The following is a 20,716-nucleotide window of genomic DNA, read 5'->3' as shown; positions in this document are numbered from 1 at the left end:
ACTGTTCTCTGTAGCAGTGCTTCAGGACTCAGTTTAGACCCTTCTTCCCCTGGAAGCCCTCCATGGCTCCTGCAGACCTCAGCGGTCCCTCTTCCTCTGAGCTTCCATGGCCTTTCTGATCCAAGTCGCGTGGCTTGACCACACATTGGCCTGGGCTCCCTCCACTGAAAGGACCAGGGACCAGGCTCTTGAATCACTCTTCCCGTGCATCCTGGGGTGTCCAGAATGGGAGGGGAGATCACGAAGGGCTTGCTGTGAGGTTGACCGATTGATCCAATGATGGCTGGCTGAACCTGTGGTCTGTGTAGTGGGGTGGATTGGTGGCTCTTTGGGGGTTTCTAAGACCAGAAAGTGCAGAAGGATGAAGTTGCAAACAATAGGGAAACAGATCTTCCTAGAGGTCTCCTGCCTTGCAGGTGGGGTCCCTCATTTACAATCCCAGAACTGCAGACTTGGTGATACGGGGCAGTAAGCCCCCAACCTGCCCCCGACCCACGGATCAGCATGGTTCAGAGAACCCTCTTACCACTAATAGGGTCATCATTTAACTGATGGCTGCTTTCTTTACCAGCGGCCCTTAGCAGCTCAGAGAGCCTTGTGTGAGCCTAAGCAAATAATGCCTGATGCTTATTTTTTCGTATTGGTTCCCCCCTCCCCCCACTGGTTTAGGACGGCATTGGAATTCTAATGGCCCCTTCTGAGGACACTGCCATTAAACAGAATGTGTTATTTAAATCGGAAATAACAATGGCACAATCTGTTAACTTGCTTATCTTTATTAGACATCGGTCAGTGGTTAAGTACAGGCGGGTTCAGTGCCTGCTGCTTCCTTTCCTTTACCGTGTTGGCTTCTCTTCTCTACTGGGTTGGCTTCTTTTCTCTACTGGGTGGGAGTTCACGTGCGAATCTGCGTGGAACCACGGAAGCAACTCAGATTCTTTCGTTGGACAGACCCGAACTTGCATCCCAGCCGTGCTTCCGAATCGGTGTGCGACCTTGGGCGGGTCCCGTGGGCTCATCTCTGCGGGGCTGTCGTGAGAGCCACGGGCCATGTGCCGGCCATCCTTATGGCGGATGGCGATAACGCGCAGGCCTGTGCGGGTGAGCGGTGGTAATGGAAGGACTCGGCCTTTCGGTTCACTGCGGCATTCCCCTAAAGTAGATCATTATTCTGTATGGAATAAATAGTGTTATCGGGCTGATATGCTTAAGGCTAATGAGCCCATGTCTAGCATCTGAGAAGCCAGATAACAAGACATGTTTTTCTCCATTGGCTTCTATTGATGTATTAATTAATGAAATCCAAGATTCCCCTTTGAGCTGGAGGAGTGTTTAAATCACTCCCGAGCTGTACGTGGCACAGCTTCTCTCTTGCTCCCAGGTGCTGCAGGGGGCTGGGAAAGGGCAGCCAGGTCTTCCTCTCTGGCCTGGCTCGGGTGGGAGTGGGCACGGGTACCGGCCTGCGTCAGTCACGAAGGGCAGCCCGGAGGGCCGCCGGAACAGGCTTGGCTTCTGCTTCAGCCCCCTCCCTTCCTTTGGCATTTCTGCACCTTCCAAAGTGCCCCAAGACATGACCTCTCGACTCCCTGTCCTGATACTGCCTGAACACCTGCCCATGAATGAGGCTGTGTGTGAATCCCGGGCAAGGCTGTCCCCACACTGTTGGCTGGTTTGTTTTCAGGGATCATCTACTATTGCAAGTGACAGCATGGTAAATGTCACAGTGTTGGCAACAGATATGTTTGGGTGGAAGCCTGACTCTGGCACTTAGTATCTGCACAAACTTAGTCAAGTTGTTGGAAGTCTCTGAGCCTCAATTTCCTGGTCTGCGAAATGGAGATGAGGAGGAGGGGCGAGGGGGAGGAGGAGGAGGAGGAGGAGGAGGAGGAGGACGATAGTATATCCCGAAGGGCTGTTTGTGAAGACGACAGGACCTGGACCTGGCGTGGGCGACCAAGTTCCTGCGAGAGACTCTGCATAAGGCACATAATTAAGGGTGACAGCGATGGTGATTATTTGTAAGGGCGATAGCGTAGCTTATTAGATATGGAATGAGGGGAATAAGATTGGTAGAAAAATATTTCTTAGAAAAGTGGAGTTACATTATTTTTCCTGCCTTCTAGTAACTTTAGCTTCTCTAAAAATCTGTCAAGAACATACAGTAAGAAACCTGCTTCCATATTCAAAGTCAGTGTGTGATTAGCACCTTATTTTCCATACAAAGGAGAAGGGCATTTGGAAAAAAAAAAAAAAGTTGTCTTCATCAGTGGCTCAGCTCACACTTCTTTCAACAACCCTGCAGAGAATATTCATTTGCATCTCAGCCCCCGAAGTAACCGCTTACTCTGTAGCCCATAGTTAAACCTGTGCCCCTGTTCCCCATGGCTAATGAGCACCTCACCCGCCGTTGGTGAGCGTGCATCCCTGCACACCACGCACCCAGTCCAAACCTATAGTCCAGCGAAAGTGCTTTGCAGCCTGCTCTTGCACACGCGAAAATTCCCAAGACTGCGGCTGTGACCTCCCAACCTGAAGGAGCAAGGCAGCCTGGAACATTCCACATTCCAGCCGCCCTTGCCCACCTCCCAGGGCCTCTGGGAGCAGGGTCTTGGGGGAGCACGGTAAGGTGTCCTACGTCTCTCTGGTCTGTAATCACACAGCTGTGACCGGTAGCACCGTGGTGGGAAACGTGCCCTGCAGGCCCCAGGGCGCTCCAAGGTGAACCTCCGCGGGTCTCCTCTGATTCCTCGACTGATGCTGGACAGAGGGCACCGCGTGGCCTCCACTGGCTTCCCGCCCATGCTGCAGGGACACGGTGGTGATCAGCACCCAGCAGCGTTCCCCAACCACAGCCCTGCAACCTTTTTTTCACTCTGCATTTCGTATCCTTATACCTAATGTTTTGTAACTCAGATTCTACTCTATTTAGAATCAATAACCACTTAGAATTAAAATTCGAGCTGAACTAGAAACCATAAAAGCCCCTGATTATTTCATTAGTAATTTGCTAATTGGCATTAGATATTTAATTACACATTCCAAATATTTGATGAATTATTTCAGCTCCACGTAGAAAGCTGGTGATGGGGACTACATCTTGTAGAGGGATAACTCGCAGGAAGTGTGAGTGTCTATACGTGCCCGAAGCCCGAACAGCTCATCTAAGGATTTGCTGTTTCTTTGAAGGAGCCCACCCAGCCGGTCATTAAGTCTCCCACGGCATCCAGCGGCCTGAGCCTATGCCTCCCCCAGGCTGCCTTCAGCAGCAAAGCTATCAGTTCACCCTTTACTTGCGGAGACATTATCTTTCCTGCTTTGATCTCCTTCCCACAACAGAAGGTGATCCCCCCTCCCCTTCTTACCCTCCTGATGGGCTGTTTCTTGATGTGGACAAGAAGGAGCCCACCTCTTACCCCGCACCCCTCTCTCACCCTGTCCCTTGTCCTCCCCGGTCCTCCCGCAGCCGGCCCTGTCTGCATTGGACACCAGATGGCCCCCACAACCTTCTTAGAATGGATTTGCATTACATACCACTCCGTCTCTGGCTCCCTCCCTTAAGGTGTGGGAGTGCTGTGTTTCTCTAGAAGAAGAAGGGGAAAAAAAAGATAATTTCAGTACAAGAAAAAAATGCACAAATGTTCATTTCTGTTTCTTCTGGGATTCTTCTGATGATAAGTGGGCACTGAATTCATGCAGCCCCAAAAGTGTGTCCTGCTCCCTCACTGTGCCTGGGACCCCCGTCTACTGGGCACCAGCCTTATGGACCTAAGTCTCCATGGGATGATTCATAAGTGAACTAGAAAGATACACGTTTAAAGCCAGGTGTTTGTTCTCAATCTGCCTGGCCCTCTGCAGACATCGGCTTGTCTGTCTGTTGTGTGGATAGACTGACAGCTGAACTGGACCTAAGAAGCAAAATAGCACAGCCCCTCCCACACTGCGCTCGCTCACCCTGTACTAGACCAGGGGGAGAGCAAAATATACTTTTCACGATCGCACGTCGGATCCTCTGTTATTCTCATAACAGATTGTGGCAGGCCATATGTGGCACTTCCAGTGACCGTTGCGGAGACACCCAGGGAGGATGAACAGACAGTCTAGGAGAGAGAGCTGCGTCCCACCCACAAACCTGTAATACAGATCAGAGGGAAGGAGATAGCTCTTAAAGGGCCAGCCGTGCCCAACTCGGTGCCTGTGGAGGAAGTGCGAGCACTGTGCCCACCACCTCCTCCGGCTCCATTTGTCACGTGCACGAAGGTATGTCGTTGCAATTAAATTAAGAACTCCGATAGCCCTTGCTTGGAAGAGGCAAGTGCCCACTTCCTCCCTGGCAGGCTTGCTTCAAATTAGGTGTAGTCATTTGGGATGTCTGTGCCGGGAGCCACAACTGAAGCTCGAAGACCCCTTCTGTGTCTGGCCACCATCGCTCTCAGGAGGAAGGAGAAGAAATGAAGAGAATCAGGTCTGGGCACTTGCCCCAGCTCCGCTTGATGTTACTTAACTTCTCCGGTGGCTCTGTTATAAAATTATAAAATCGGGAGAGTGTTTCCTGCCCAGCTCCTCTACACAGGGGATGGGTCCACTAGAGATGAGGTCTTGGAAAAGTCACAAGGGCCAATCCCAGAAAGGCCAAGGAGGTGGAGGGGGCGGCGGATGTTGGCTCACTGGGTCATTAGCTTTCCCACTCCTTATCTGGCTGCTGAGCTTTAAAATTTATCTGTATTTTAACCAGCCTGTGTAAATAGATATACCAATTTTTATGAGAAGCTGCCTCAAGATCCCTTTGGAAATAGAGTAGGTATAAAATAAAAACCAATAAAGTAATTTTTCAATAGAAATCTAGCTGCAGTGATCAACACAAGGGAGCCCTTTTGCTCCTCTCCAGACCTGGAGCCACTTGGAAACAGTGATGCTTCCAAAAGCCTGACGTTTGTCCTGTCTCTGAAACTCCTGGATGAGTGTCACGGAGGAGAAGGTGCGAGTCTGCATACATCAGCCTTCAGGCATGTTCCCCACAGGGCTCAATCCAAGCTCCTAGCCCTGGCCTCATTTCTGACCTGGCCTCCATCCACACCACAGCCCCGGGGCCCCCCCACCCAGAGCATCCTCACCCTGACCTGACCCTGCCGGCCTCTCTTTCTGGGCCACTCTAGCATTTCCAGCACTTCCCAGACCCTTGGAAGAACTAGCTCTCATTTGCTCAAATTCGTTGAATGAAATAGAAAAATCCCATAGTTTAGTTGGAAACAAAGGATGGTCTCCAGAAAGGGCTTTATCATCTGGGTAAATCTCAAAGTCAAGGTGTGACAGGTCTGATGAACGGATGAAGCTGGCTTGCTTGGCCTGGCTTGCTTCCTTCTGCTTTCAATCCTATAAGACCTTGAGGACCACAACAGGGCAGTCTCCTACAGGGAGCCTTTCTGGATCACAGCCAGAATGTACTCCGGGGTCTCTGTCACTTCCCTCTCGGACATTTATCCTCTCTCTTGGGTAATGTCAGCAGTGTGGATGTTCTTTCCTTCCAAGGGACTGATAACACCTCGCTCTGTGTTTGCCCCACAGCCTAAGGCCTGGCACAGAGGAGGGGCTCCGTAACTACTTTGGTTTTGAATGAGTCGATGGATGAAATAAACTGCAGATACTGTTTTTTGAGAGCTGGAGAAGGAAGAGGCCTTTGTACTTTGGTATGTCGCTGACTGCCCTTGGAGAGAGCACAGTGAGGCTGGTTCTACATATGCTCAATGTCAAGGCTTGTGCCTCTGGACCCAGATGGTGAGTTGGAAGAAAGTAGCAGGAGGAGAGGTTGGGGAAAAGGCATTGCTGGAAAGGGCAAAGCAAAAAGTCCCTCTCCCCTGATGAAGAGAGCAGACATGGCCCTTGGAGCAAGCCTTCCATTTGGACAAGGTCAAAACAGTGGTAGCTGGTGACACAGAGGTATGCCAAGAGTGGCCACCACGGGCCATACACTACCAAAGACACTCTTTCCATGCAGTGTTCCAACTATGTGTCCTTATCTTTAGGGCCTTTGAGCTTTTGAAGTGCCTTTCTGCCCTGGAGACCAGCCCCTTGGGGTTGGGAGCTTGGCGGGGGAGGTGGGTAGAGGAGAACTTGAGACATCGGATGGGGGCAGAGGGGAGCCCAGAAAAGGAAGTGAGTCTCCAGAGGGGAAGTCTCCTGGATTTCAATAAAAAATTCCTGATTCCAGATCAGCTAGTGTGTGGGGACCCAGATACGGGGTTACCTATTCTATCCGCAGCTTGTGGATATGCACAAGGTCACTGCGTCTAGGGGATAGTAACAGACAAGAGTGCATCATGTTTCCCAGGTCCTGTGGACACACACTCACACACACACACACACACACACACACACACACACCCCAAGGTTGTAGAGAAGATGAAAGGCAATGACGTGACCTGGTCCCTTGAAACATCCACCCTCCTTCACACACGTAGTACTGAGTAGTATGTGGTTAGGCACTGTGCCAGGGGGTCAGCAAAAATGTGGCATTGTCTCTGCCCTCCTGAAACTGACAGCCTGGTGGAAAAGACATACATCAATCAAATAATCAAACACACACTAATCACCAATAGAGTAACCACCTTTGCGAGGAAGGAAAAAAAAAAGATACTTAGTTGAGGAGAACAGACAGTATGATGTCGCCTGACCCAGTTTCAGGGAGGGCGGAGGTCAGCTTACGCCTTACCAACCACACTTCCATATAATAGAGGAAAATCGTTTAGAAGTAGAAGTGACTGAGGTCATTTCTGCCTTCTAAAGATAGGTGTCTGTAGGGGTAGGTGACACAATTCACATCAGCGGGGAAACAACTGTGCTTTGTTCCCCAGGCTCAAATTTGGAGAAGGTGGCCTGGGGACCAGTGCAGCTGCTGAGCTTAAGAGCGAGCCCGCACACTGGCCAATGGTGGGCAGCGGGGGGCTGGCACTGAGTCTGGGGTCAGAGGGAGAGGCGGCCGGCCTGCTTGGTGTAACAAAGTGCTAGGACCTATTTATTGGAGTTGCTGGAGTAGCAATAAAATCAGGAGAGAGGGGCATCCTGGTGCTAAGAGAAAATGCGAAGTCCAAGTTTGTGGAAAGGAAGAGAGAAATCTATTACTGTGTGTTAAATTTTCTGCTATGTGCAATGCTATAAGCCCCGTGCTCCGCACTGCCTCCTCCCCCCAAGCTGATCACTCCTGCCCCATTAGTGAAGCTCTCTGCCCAAGCGACCTCCAGGAAGCGATGCTCTGCGTGGAGGTGAAAGGGAGTTTCAGAGGAACAGGGTTTGGCTGACTGTAAAAGCAGAGGGAAATAAAGAGACACGAGGAGCTCCCGAACGTGGCTGAAGCCGGAAGTCCTGAGCCCCAAGGCTCCTCGGCAATGATTCTGGACCTGCCCCAAGTCACGAGGTTGGGGCTGGGGCTGATGTTAACTTGACATCTGGATTACATTAAGGGCGAGAAGTGGGGACGGAGGACCTTTTTATTTGGTTCTGCGGCACCAACGCTACGGCCGTAAAGGTTTTAGGATCCGAACGCCAGCTAGATTTTAAACAGGAAAAAAAAAAAAAAATCAGAAATCTAGGATTGTTTTCAACGAAAACCTTTCATTAAATCTGAATGTGTTCAGCAACTGGCGCTAAAGGCTACAAAGTGGGGACAAGTGGGTGTCCTGCTGACCCTGCTTTGCTGAAGGACCGGCGACCATTTGCGACCAGCGTGGCACTGCTGGCGTCCCCAGGGTGGGGCTGGGACACTTGAACGCTGCTTGTCTTAAAAGGTTCTAAAAATGGTGCCCCATGGTGTCCGTGCACAGAGCTCGTGCTCAGCAAATCCTTTGTGCACAGACTGAGCAAGGTAAGGTCTGTCTGCTCCTTATCTGAATTTCTCTTTCCCAACTATTTAAGAGCAAGTTAACGAAGGCTCCTGGATCTGAAATTCCGCTGCCCCCAAATCAATGTGGTGGACCCATCACGGGCCAGGGTGGGGAACGTACTTCAGCTTAGTACCTTCAGGCTGGCTGTGGCGTCTGTTGTCCCCAAGGAGTCCAGAGACAGAATCTGCCCTTGAGAACCAGAAGTAATCATTCGGTAGGAGGCTTACACAGCGGCACCCTTGCCCTCACAGGCCTGGTAACTCTTTGTCCCGTGCATTGTGGCGGCAGCCTCAGCCTCTACCCATCAGATGCGGGTAGCACCCCCAGTCGTGACAATCAAACGTGTCTCCGGACACTGTCATATATCCCCTGGGGGAGAGGCGATGGCAAGTATTGCCCCTGGTTGAGGCTCATGGCTCTGCCAGAGGGAAGTCCCAAGAATCTGCCCTCAAGGAGCTTAACGTCTAGGATAGAAGGCAAACAAGGAGCCAAGAGCAGAGGTCACCAAGTCCGAGAAACCAGGGAAGAGAAAAGTCTGTATCTGTGGCCTTCAATAACTCTCCGCATGATTTCCATTCTGGCGAGTCCTTTCTGCTTTCTCCTTAACGAAGGACTATATTTCTGAGGTCCCAAGTGACACATTCGACTCATTAAGGCTTCTTAATTCCCACATGAATTATTGCTGGAAGGGTCTGAAGGCCCAGGATCTCGCCTTATTACACCGGTAGTTATGAGCAGTAACTATGGCCTTTATTACAACATTCAGCACCAGCCATTAAATTCGAGGCATGAAAATGATTATTTCACCCCCAAATCTACTCACCACTGGAACATTTCCATGCATGTTCTCATGCCAGCCCGGGCCTGGGGACCACTCAGGACACAGGCTCTCTCGCAAACGCCCCGGCCTCTCCGCGGCCACCCCGGATTAGCTGGGGCTGCCCTTCAATCGCTCCTCATTCTTGGCCATACGGTTCAATTTCTAAGTTTGCTTGGGTGTTGGCATTAGGTAGTGTTTGAATAAATACAGCAAAAGCTAATGCTGTCACTCTCTGCCATCTCACCAAAGGATCTTTCTTTTCCCTACAGAAACGCAGTAGGGCTAAAACCTTCCTTGTTTAGCTTGGGGCTAAACACACCCAACGCGAAGCAGAAAAATCATCTAATTTTTTCAATGAAAGCCTGTGCCAGTCAAAGACATTCTTACCTACTCACACTTAAGAGGCATCAAAAATGTACAAATATTGGAATCCTCAGCCTCGACGGGCAAGTTACCGCGTGCACGATTATTAAAGGGAACCAACGTGAGGGACGGCGTGAGGAATACCTTTGAAATATCAATGAAACTGTGGATACTGCTTTACTTTTGTGTTTTTGATTTCCCCGATAATGAGGAAATTGTCCCGGTTTTCACTGGGAGAAGTTCTTAAAGGTTTGCGAATCCGAATAGTAATGCTGCTCAGTTGTGGGGAGTGTAAATACCTTTTGACAGATCTGGTGGCTTCCATTTTGAGCCCCCTGTGGAAAAACGTGAAGAGCCAGTCCCAAGCGGCCAGGAAGCCCAGCACTGTGGGGGCTGGTCTAGCGGGAGGGGAAGAAAGAGGCATCCTGGTCACCAAATCTTCCTCTCCCACGAAAGAGTTAACAGAAAGAAATAAAATCAGATATGTGTAGCCTCCAGACGTCCATTAAAGTGCAGAATGCTGTTTTCTATCACAGATTATATGCCAGATGTTCAAACTATCTCTAATCATTGCAGATGTAATGGGGTAGAATGTTGCAGTTTGTGAGTTTACTGGCATTAATCCTATATACTGCACAAGGGAAAAGATTTTAAATATATAATTATATCTCATTAATACTCAGGTTTTATTTCCTTTCAATGGAACAGGACTTATTAAAGCAACCATTTACCGCATGTTTTCTTTCAGTATTTGGCTCCGGCATAATCCTGTGTGCATTCGACGTGTAAATATGTACTAACCTGGGTGCAGAAAAACACCCAGGAATGGTTGGGAGGCCGCCGCTACCAAAATTCACTTTTATATGCATGAGATGTTTTTATATTGTAAATTGATAAGAGGGACTTAACCGCATACTTTCTGAGTTGCTACTCGGGTTCTCTTCACGCCGGAAATATTTGTATTTCTTAATTTGAAAGGAAATTGCCTGTGCTCTGGCTTTTTATTGCATGTTGGGAGAAGGAGCGCCCTGGGCTCCAGAGGGGGCCTGTGTGGACATGGGTGAGAGCAGAGACCCTGCTCAGAAACCACATTCTCCTGAGCCCTCGTGGGATCCACTCAAGGGCTGAAAAAACTGAGGGTATCTGGGGTTTTGTTTTCTCGTTCTTTCTTTTTTTTCTCCCCCCTCCAGATAATCGCCATGATTAGGAGGTATCCCAAGCGGGATGCTGGAGTGAGGAATAAGGAACTTCCCTCCTGAGCACCCCACAGCCCTTCTCCCCCACGAGAAAACAGCAACCTTTTCACCAACTAACTAAACTGGCTTGTAATGATGAACAGTAGCGTGGCCTGGTCAGTCAGTGACTGTCCTTTCCGGCCTTCTCCCCCTCAACTGAGGATCCCCTGCTCCAAGGGTCGGGTTCTTTCAGCCCGGTGCACGCTGGCCCCGTGGGTGAACGGATGCACACACTTCGAGCTGGGAAACGCTGGGGGATTGGATTTTCAAAAACTCTGCTTTTTCTCCGGACTAACTCTTACGTCATGTACAGTAAGAGTCCCTGGATGGCAGGGACGGTGTCCGTCTAGGTCACTCATCCCCTGTGCCCGGGACAGCGCCTGACACATAATGGGCTCTTCCTACCTCTTCCTTAAATGAGAGAATAAAAGAATAACTTAATGGAGAGGGCAGGCCTCTTGGGAAGAACTGGGTGGGGCTGACAGTTGAAGACAACGTCCCTAGCCATCATGGTTGGTGTGGAAGAGAGTTTGATGGATTCTGCAGTAATGAGATTGACGAGACAGATGGTCGCTGCCAGGCACGCGGCACAGGCCAGGGTGATAGAGAGGCGGCGGCTTTGTGAGAACCGAGCAGGAGCCTGGGAAGCTCGGCTGTGGTTTTAGTGCCTTGGGGGGTGAGACGATCATCGGGTGGAGGGTCGGCCCTGTGCCAGCCTGGAACAGAGCGGCCGGGTGAGCAAAGCTGAAGACGCCAGTGATGGAGGCTCCGGAAAGCCCCAAGGGGGTGTTGTGGGAGGAAAGAGGGGTACAGGTGCAATCGACGGGATAAGGAGATGGGGAGGGCCGGGAGGGGCAGGGATCCGCAGGTATCTCTGGAATGAGTCCAGCCCATCAAACTCTACCTACTTCTGCTTTTGTTTTCTTGTTTTATGTGTTTATTTTATTTTTTTTTAACACTTAAGTTATTTCTGGATGTACACTCTCAGTCTCTCCTCCCCTCCTTCCCCTGCCCGGCGGGACACGAAGACCAATAGGGAAAAAGGAAACAAAACAAAAGGGAAACCCCCTTGCATGTGCCTCCTGAGAGACAGAGGTGGGCGGAGCAGATCCAGAGTGTAATTGGAGGGAAATGTCCGCGTTAGAACTCTGTTAAAGGAGGAGCCGGTGGGGGTGCGGAGAGGGGGGCTAGTCTTCCTTCTCTTTTCTTGTTTTGTGGTCCCGAGGAAGTCAGAACTCAGAGACCAGAGAAGCAGACTGGGGAGAAGCTGGGGGCTAGAGCACGTGCCCCAGGGTGGGAGGGGCAGGCAGCGCAGGGGAGCAGAGAGTGTAAGCAGAGCAGGCCACTGCCTACCGGGAAGTCCCCCAGGGTGCTACTGTCCGCCCCCAGGGCCAGCGGTCAGCCATCCCCACCCAGGACTCTGGGGCCAGACTGGCTTTTCAGAATTTCCCAGAGTGAGGGCCAAAGGGCAGAACCTTTACAGCCCTTTGACGACAGTCACTAGATGTGGTATGACACTGGTCGGGGTGGTTCTCTGCCGCTGAGACCATTCTGGAAGCAACCGACAGCTGGAGGTTGTACACTGACCTCCCAGAAGCTGGGGCAGCAGGCCCTTCCTTGCAGGGGGTCCGGGCAATGAGTCACCTGCCCTCCACTGTCTACCCCCAGGCTGTTCAGACTCCCTTCTTCCTATAGGTTCAGGGAGCGTCTTCCAGAGGATCCCTCTGGGTCTTTCTTCCCGAGGAAAGTCGAGAAGAGGAAGTTTAATGAGATACACTGCAGCCCCTGCTGCAGCAGCCGGTCTTTGAGTCCCAGCTGATACCCCTCATCTACCTCGTTCTCCCTCCTCGGCTCTGCTCAGCCTCACTTAGCCCCGTGCTCGTCTGAATGGCTGATTTGGGGGCCGTTACCTAAACCCTCACCCTTAAAGGGTCTGAAAGGTCGAATTTCCGGTCACTGCGCGTTTCTCAGACCGGGGTCACTGCGTTTGTCCCTTTACCACCATAATCGGGTGCGGAAATGCCAAGAATGCCCAAGTGCATCACCTGGGCTACCCAACACATTCCTCCTCCTCCTGACGATCAGGGTCAGTCGCCCTGCAGGATGGTGGCTGCTCTTCTTAGCTGCTGGCCCACTGGCACAGGTGTCTGAAGTGCCCCGGGGCGGTTGCAGCTAGCGATGTGGTGGTAGGGCTCTCTCTGTGTCTTCTGGTGGAAGTGTGCCCCCGTGGGAACCAGGATCCTTAAAGCCACAGGGCCTTGAATTGCATCGTTCGGGAAGCATCATGGGTCACTGGGGGTGATGTTAAGTAGGGCCATACCTACTGCACCTCCTGGGTCTCTGGACCCATGTATCTTTCGTGTTGGGTACACAGCTTTGTGTGTGTCTTTGATGCAAAGCGTGGCCTGCGTCCAATAGGGTGGCTCTTCATCTGGGTAAAGCACTACCTTTAAGATGGCACTTTGGCGGTGACTTCCGTTGGTTGTTCCTGCCTTCTTTCAGCTTGCAGGTGACACAGTACCCGATGCACTAGAGGATCCCATGCTCACGAGTCCACTATCCCACCTCCTTCGTTATAAAGTTAACCCACTGGTCTGAGGAGCTGTTTCGTGGATCCTGTCCTGGGACCTCTAGCCCCGGGCATAACCTCCAGTAGTGATGTGTCTCAGGCTTTGCGGGCAGGAAAGGCGACTCCAAACCCAAGATCCGTGTTTATTCACGTCAGAAGGTATCACTAGACTCTCCAGGGCAGACGTGGGCTAACGGAGTCAATTGCCACCATCTAGCTGGTTGCTTTCCTCAGGGGGTGGTGCTGTATCTGGGGCAGTGTTTGTCTTTATTGCTGTTGGTCACATTGAACATTTGGCAGCAGCATTAGCTTTGGCAAATGGAAGTCTGGGAGTCAACTTCCATGTGCCTGAGCTGTTCCTCTTACCCTCAGCACAGCCCTGGGGGAGCTGATGAGAGGCTGGCTGATGTCAGCTGGCTATGCCGTTTTGTCTCCTTGGCCATTTAGTGTCCCTTCCGTGGTGGGTGTCTCAAATTGAATTGTTGGGTACCTGGCCCTCGGGTGATTGGCGCGGGGGAGTATTGGCCCAAGATGTAAAAGACTTATGAGAGCCTAATAAAGGAGATGGCGGGAGTAGAGGGTCGGGGTGGAGGTAGAGGGTAGAGGGTGGGGGTTTATTTGCGTATGAAATAACATGCTCCCAGGGCAATAGTTTGCTCTCTCTAGGAATTAACTAGCTCCAGGAAGGGGTAGTCTCTCTAAGTCAGCGAGAGCAAAGCTGTCATCTCATGATGTCAAAGCATCATAAAATACGGAAAAAAAAATTAAAAAGATATCAATACACTAATTTTCCTTGTTCCAGATCCCTGACCGTCTAGCCTGGCTGTTTTTACACTGCCCACGAATCCGTATGTATTCTAACATTGGGCTACTTCTTTGTCCGTGCAAAATGGATGGCCAGATCAGCATTGCCTAAATTCTGCCCATTGAAAGGATTTCCTGTCACCACTGTCTTTCAGAGTCATTCCCGAATAGGGCTATAGTACAGCTGCTATCCATTGTCATCTTTAATCCACATACTGAGCTGAACCATCTGTGAACGAAGCCTAGGCTTTTTCTTCCTCTGTCAGATGGCCATAAGGGATCCCCTGAAGTCATAGAGTGAGCTCAGAGAGAGAACGAGAGTAATGAGTGACGCGGAGGTCAATGCTACCTGCTCACGCAACTTGCTTGTGTCCTCTGGCCCTGCCATGCGTGGATTTGGATTAAACACTTCCATCCCCCAAAGAATATTTCTAGGCCCACCGGAAATTGTGACAGAGCCCCATCACTTGGGGCCTCATGGTCAGGCACACCATTTTTATCAGGGCCCAGTAGTTATCCTGGGAAGTGTTTTCCAAAAGGCATACTCTCTAATGCAGATAGTATAGTCTTGATCCGAAACTCTAGGGATTTACATTGTGATTCTTGCTTTGGGCTACGCTGGTAATTAAGTGGGGATGCGATGGGAACTACCACCCTGCATCTCTTAGAGTTTTAAAAGGAGCCACTAATTTCTGTCATCTCCCTGGGACACAGTGTTACTGTTTATTTTCTTGATGGGGCGGGGGTGGGGGGGATGGTTACAGAGGCTTGCACTTGGCCTTCCCCATTAGGATAGCTCTTATTCCACGGGCAAGGGACTCAGTGTGACGATTTCCCAGTATATCTACTCTGGCATCCATTAGAGGGTTGGGGAAATTATCACCATAAGGTCTGTGAATCCACTGGAGCCAATGTGAAGCAGACTTTGGCCAGGACTCCACTGATTACATGTTTCTCCTATATCTCTTGCTACCAGGGGACTATGGCAATTCTTTGGGCCTCCAGGTATCCTTGTCAGCTCAAATCCTGAGCCCCGCAGTCTGCCAAACGTTTGGATATTTCCCTTTCTCCAGGGCACGGCGCAGTTCCCTCCGGGGAAGAGCTGGAGGGATTATTCCTGGGTGTGCTTGCTATGGTGTTGTAGGATTCCCCCTCGTTGGGACATGACTTTGTCTTCATTCGGTGCGTTCCAGGGCTGAGGATTGGACAAGGAAGCATGGCTTTTTAGCGAGGAGACTGCCCCCCTTCTTTTTATCATCGGTCTTTGATTTCTTTTGATGGTACAAATTGAGTGGTGTCCTGGTTGGTTGCTCTTCTATTTTGCCCCCAGGGACACTGTGTTCTATTAACCATCTCTGTAGCTCAGCAGATCAGTGGCCTTCTGACCTTGCCACTTACTACAATAATTATATCCTCTTGGCTTCTGACAACGAAGTGTCACATTGTGATCCTTCCTCTATTGTTTAAGCGTTCCATTGTCCCCCTTGCTCAGTTCTGTAACAGCCTCCTCCACCAGTAGCCGTGGTCTAAAGGAGAGCTACCATTGAACTTCACAGGATGCACTCCATAGGCCTCTTGTGAATGGTGTATTTTCCAGACTGGAGCATAATCGTCTGGTTTGTAGGCCTTACAGAATACATCTGTTCTGGTATGCCTTCTTACCATCTGAGGATCTTCTGAGATCCTTTTCATTCCTTCTTCCACTATCTGCCATGGCAATTCTGTCATTTCAGCCTCGTTCAGTGTCGGTCTTCGCTTCTTCCGTACTCCTAGGAGACATCTTAGTAACACATTTCTCCGTCATCAGGGATCTCACCACGGTTTTAAATCCCGTGTTCTGAAAGAGTGATCCCAAGTTGACAAATTGCGTCTAATTCAACCTCTTGCTTTGGTTGCCTTCTGTTCAAGCACTGTCAGTTTCCAACCTCATATGTAATCTCCTGGCTCGAGCAAATATATGCTGGATAGATTGGTCTTGCATTTAGCCTAAGTCCCTTTTCCTTTCTTTTCAGAGCCAGTAACCCCAGCTGGGCTTTGTTGTGATTTAATCTTAGTGTAGGAGTGTGGGAAGTAGAGGTCAGTGTTGAGGGACCTGTAGCTCATGATCTAGGAGAGAACTTGGCATTGCCTGCAAACAAGGGGAGGGGTTACCTCTCTGACAGGGAGGGGTGGGTCCCTTCTGCAGGTTCAGAGAGTTCTGGGGAACCTGGAGAGAGATGACTTCTCCAGATGTTTTTCTGATGTCCCCATCCCAGTGTCAAGGTCCATTTTTTCCCAAGTGGGTTCTAACCTTGGCATAGCTAGCTGTCAAATTGGGGACTGGGAGGCTAACCTTCTGTGGAGATCAGCTATACTAACAACTCCATCCAAGGCCTGGTCTTCACCTTCTCCACCTGCCCACGGCAAGAGATGAGCCTTTGTGTATGTTTCCAAAGAGGCCTAGTGGCTTCACCATAGCTTCCAACGGTGGGTTAATTGCTCTTATCTTTTCCTTATATTTTTTCTAGATGACAAGTCAATGTAGCAGAATTCCATTGCACTTTTGGCTATTATTTCCCTTACGTTTTTCCACTACCAGATACGAGCAAAGGCACTCCCTTGTATACACATGTCATCTGCATTCAGTACCTATGAACGTTTTGACAGCTGGGCCAACACCTACCGGGAGTGATGGGGTCCTTACTGCCAGTGGAGTAGAGATTGACAGACCCGGCTTCAAAACCCTACCTCGGCACCTACTTCCTCTTGGATTACTCTTGTTTCCACTTGGCACGGGTTGGATTTTCTGGGAAGCAGACACTAAGGTGGAGCTTAGTGTCCCCGATGTTGATGAAAGGGAGCACTTGGTTTCAACACTTGTAGGAGGGTGGGGAGGAGGGAGGGAGGGAGGGAAGTGTAATTAAGCAGCAGGAGAAGCCAGGCTGCAATGCAGACTCAGGGACAGCCCATGGGGACCCTTGGGGCTTGAAGAGGCCCTAAGCGTTGAGCTGAGATGGCCAGGTCTTCTTACCCCTATGGTCATCGGTCACTGAATGTGGGATGCCTGGGAAGAGACATGATCTTGGAAGAGGCAAGCTGAGGCAATTCCAGAAGGAGCTTGTAGATGAATGTCATCTGCTGACTATATTCCCTACATCTCGGGCCACAAATACGGGGATCTTCTCATATCACGGTGTCCCCCACAACACAGGGTTTGATTGCTCTTATTGGCACGATATTTCCTTTGCCCCACACCCTGACCTTAGGAAGTGTACTTAGCACCTATTGGTACCTAGCACATAATAGGCACATGCTCAATAATGAGCATTGCCAAATAGATGGAACTCGTCAGAATGTTTCCAGGGAACTATGTACAGAAACTGGCTCTGCTGAACAAGAGTTGGGACTCACTGAGATGTGGAGGTGGCTGGAGGAACAGAGAATTCAGAGAGTGCCAAGTCAGGCAGTCCTGGGGCTCCTGTTTGGCTTGTGCCTTCTGGGTGATGTGACCATGATGGCCGGTTCACAGGCCAGCGTCTGGGGTGGTGGCCAGGGTTGGACCTTCAGGTAGGGCTGGTGAGAGGAGAGCAGGTATCCCATAGCACTCACACTTGGCTTGGCCCGCAGAATAAATGGGAAACACCTTCGTTCCCCACAAACAAAAGTTGACCATTCGGCAGTCGAAGCCGGTCAAGCAGCAGATCCCACTGAGATAGGACTCCAACATTTAAATAACCTGTTAAATGGCTTTCATTGTCAATAATCTGATTTGCACTCAAGCAAGACAAGTTGGATGCTTTTGAATGGCCTCAAATATGTCAATATGTAACAAGAAGATAAGGAAGAGAATTAGGTTCAGCACCCAGGCTTTTGCTTTACATCTTTCATTTTCTTGGCTAGATTGCTAAATAGTTTTATATGGGACCAGAAATTGCTGCCTAATGCTAATTTGCGAATGATACAATCAGTGCTGAGGTAAATGATATAGAGAATTGATACTGGAATAAATTGGGATGTGTCCCTTTAAATAACAGTATCGACAAAAGTTTGGCACAAAGGGCAGGGGTCTTCGTTAAGCAGTAGTCGGTGCTATTTCTGAGGGAGAAAGTCTGGATTTAGAGAGATAGGCATCTGAGCCAGAGGCAGGCTGGCGTCCTGGCTCCTACACTTGCCAGCCCCATGACCTTGGCAAGGTATTTTATTTCTCTTAGCCTTCATTTCTGTGAGGATAAGAGGATATATTGCATGTAAAATAGTTGCACAGGGCAACCAACGGATATTAGCTGTTATTGTTTATTATAATGGTTCATTTCCTACCTGTGGAACTGGCCGTTGGCCCTCAGGGAAGGTGGAGTTGGGGTAGCCCTCCTGGGGTAAGTCACATCTGCAAACGCTTCCGGTTTATTGCACGGAAAGCCAACAGGCACTGGGTCCTCTGGGATACGAAAACCCAGGCATACGCATGCTTACCTTCTTGAGGGAGGGTGGGGTTACAATCTCATCAAATTCCATAAAGAGCTCTTTAAAGTTGGGGGGACATCTCGTGTTCCTCTTGAACTTTCCTTAATCCCACTGGACACTTCCTGCCTCCCAAACCCCCACTGGCCAGGATCTTCTGGAAGGACTGGTAGCTCTTCTGATACAGCCCCAAAGCCTGGATCTTACACAGCAAAGCAGTGTGGTGAGGCATCTCCTATGTAGATGCTCTGACATTGGAAAGCCCTGCCCTTCGTTAAGCAGAAGAGCCCTCCTTCCTCCAAATCCCGAAAGCATTTTGGACCTCATCTTCTATTTCTGTGCTATCATCATTTGGATACTTTACTTTCTGATTGTCCGTGAACTCTCTGAGGGTGAATGTGGTATCTTGCTCAGCTTTCAGTGACCACCATGGCACCTGGGGTGAGGCAAGGGCTCAGTAAAGCTGGGTTGAATATTCTATGCCCGGGAAGAAAATTCCGGTGTGGTAGGGAGCATCCATTGGGCCATGATAACAGGCCATGAGAGGAAACTGGGGCCAACGGGGTTTCACCTTGCTTCATTTCTTCTTGTTTTGCTGTTGGCTGGGTGCCTCAAGGCTGAAAGATGGTTCTGTTTGTTTTGGTTCCTGTTAAGTATTGGCACTCTCTGATGGAGGTATTTCAAAAAAAAGGGGTGGCTTGGGGAAAGGATGTTTAGAAGGTGCTGCAATACTTTGTAGAGAGGATCCCAGCCTCAGCTAACTTTAACATGGCCACAGGCATCATTCCTGAGTTTCGATCAATTCTCCCGGGGAACTGTGGTCCCTAAACAATTCCGAGTGTTTGGGTTGCTATTTGTTTTGGGTTACTTATTTTCAGTTGTAGGAGTCACCCTTGGCTATCTGAGCAGAGCACTGCATGCCTTATTACTGTCGTTACTGTCATTATTTTGAGCCCATGGCAATGGGTACATGAAACCCAGTTTCCCTTCTGATGAGAAAAAGGTGAGATACCAACAAGGCCCACACAGTGATAATGGGCCTTCATGAGCATCATGGCCAGAGCCAGCTGACAGCGTTCAGCCTGGCCTGCCCCACCATTCCGTCCCTGATGCTTACATCTCTGTCCTGGCCAGTCCTGAGTCCACATCTGCCTGTGGCTCTGGTTTGTCTTACCCTTTGCGTTCCTGCTTAAATCCTCCTGGTCCTTGGTGCCCCCAGGGTACTTCTTCCCACAGGTATCACAGACAGAATAGCTGGATGGGTAGCTCATTGAACAAGGATGGACTGAGGGGGAAGACTTCCGTAATACTCGGTGGCTCAAACTTTCGGCATCTCTACTTCCTGCGCATCGTAAGAAACTGAGTAGAACTAGTTGCTCGTGGCCACTGGAACCAAAGACCTTCCGATCCAGGAAATTGATTTCATCCATTCATCTCTGGTTGAACCGGTTCCAAATGGTGGCTTGTAATAGTCATTTTAACACGTTGAAATATTATTTCTAAAATAGTCATTCAACACAACCTGTCTGGAAGTTTTCTGGAGAACAGATATTTTTGGAATCCTTTTGACAGCTAGGCCAGCACAATTGTGTGGAGAATGACTAATGAGTAAGTCATTTTGTCTCTCAGCCCCACTTTTTGCTAGCAAGCTTTATTGAGCGCCTACTGAATGCTGGCATGATTTTGCTGGGGGCCTAACGCTGTTGACTGTTACCTGCGAGGAGACTCTGGGTGTCAAAGACTGTCCCATGGGAAGGGATATTGATTAGTTTAAGACCAGAGACTTCTCGATAGTCACACTAACCAAGAGAATTTAGGGCCGAACACAGACCCAGGCAAAGATTGGGATATATGAGCTTTTTAAAAGAGCTTGATTTTTAAAAATACCTCCTGACTCCATTTTCTTCTCTGTGGGTAGACAGAGTTTTCCAAAATGGGTGTTCTGGTGGCCTTTTATTTGTAATAGGAAGAACTACTTTGGCCGTAGAAGCTTCCATTTGTGTTGTAAGCCTGGAAGGGAGATAGATGATTTTCTTCCAAAAGAGACAAAAACCCTGGCTGGGGGGTTGGGAGGTTGTGCCTCTGGAGGGGTGTGATTACAAGGACCCAGGGCTCAGATCTCCACTTGTGCCCCAGGGAAGCCAGACAAAGCCCTCCGTGGCCAGAGCTGAGCACCACCCAACACAAAAATCCATTCTGCTTGGGGCAGGATAAGAAGGCCTCTGAAGAAGCTTTCAGAAGCGTGAGTGACTGAACTCCCCACAAGGAGGGCAAAGAGGAAGCTGGAGATGGGGCACAGCTGGCCGAGGTAACGTTCACCTCATAAAATGGTGACGGAGTCAGTTGGTGGCAGATGCATGTGCCGCCTCCAATCTCGAGGAGACTGGCCTCGTCAGGAAGGGAGGAGGTCAGCAAGGTTGCCCAGGCCGAGACCCTGTGAGGTCTGATAAGAAAGGGAGCAATTTTAAAAATCAATGGAATATTTACTAGGATCTGAGCATAGTCCTCAATCTATTACAAAGGATGCTTCCCAGGTATCTATAAATAAAAGATGTTTGCCCTTCCGTGCAGGTCTGGAAGAAACTACGACTGGGGAAAGGCATGAGACAGGAAA

At 49.9% G+C, this 20,716-nt stretch overlaps 1 long non-coding RNA gene across 1 annotated transcript in view; it reads left to right on the top strand.

Moving 5' to 3' along the window:
• LOC109251574 (uncharacterized) overlaps positions 1-20,716 on the top strand; it is a 115,350-nt gene that overhangs the window by 9,221 nt on the left and 85,413 nt on the right. The gene's annotated exons all lie outside the window — the stretch shown is intronic.

The sequence above is a fragment of the Panthera pardus genome, unplaced genomic scaffold, assembly GCF_024362965.1.
Source record: "Panthera pardus isolate Hobbes unplaced genomic scaffold, ASM2436296v1 HiC_scaffold_18, whole genome shotgun sequence".
Lineage (NCBI taxonomy): Eukaryota > Metazoa > Chordata > Mammalia > Carnivora > Felidae > Panthera > Panthera pardus.
Note: the sequence above shows the minus strand (reverse complement) of the source record. Positions and strands in the feature narration are given on the sequence as shown.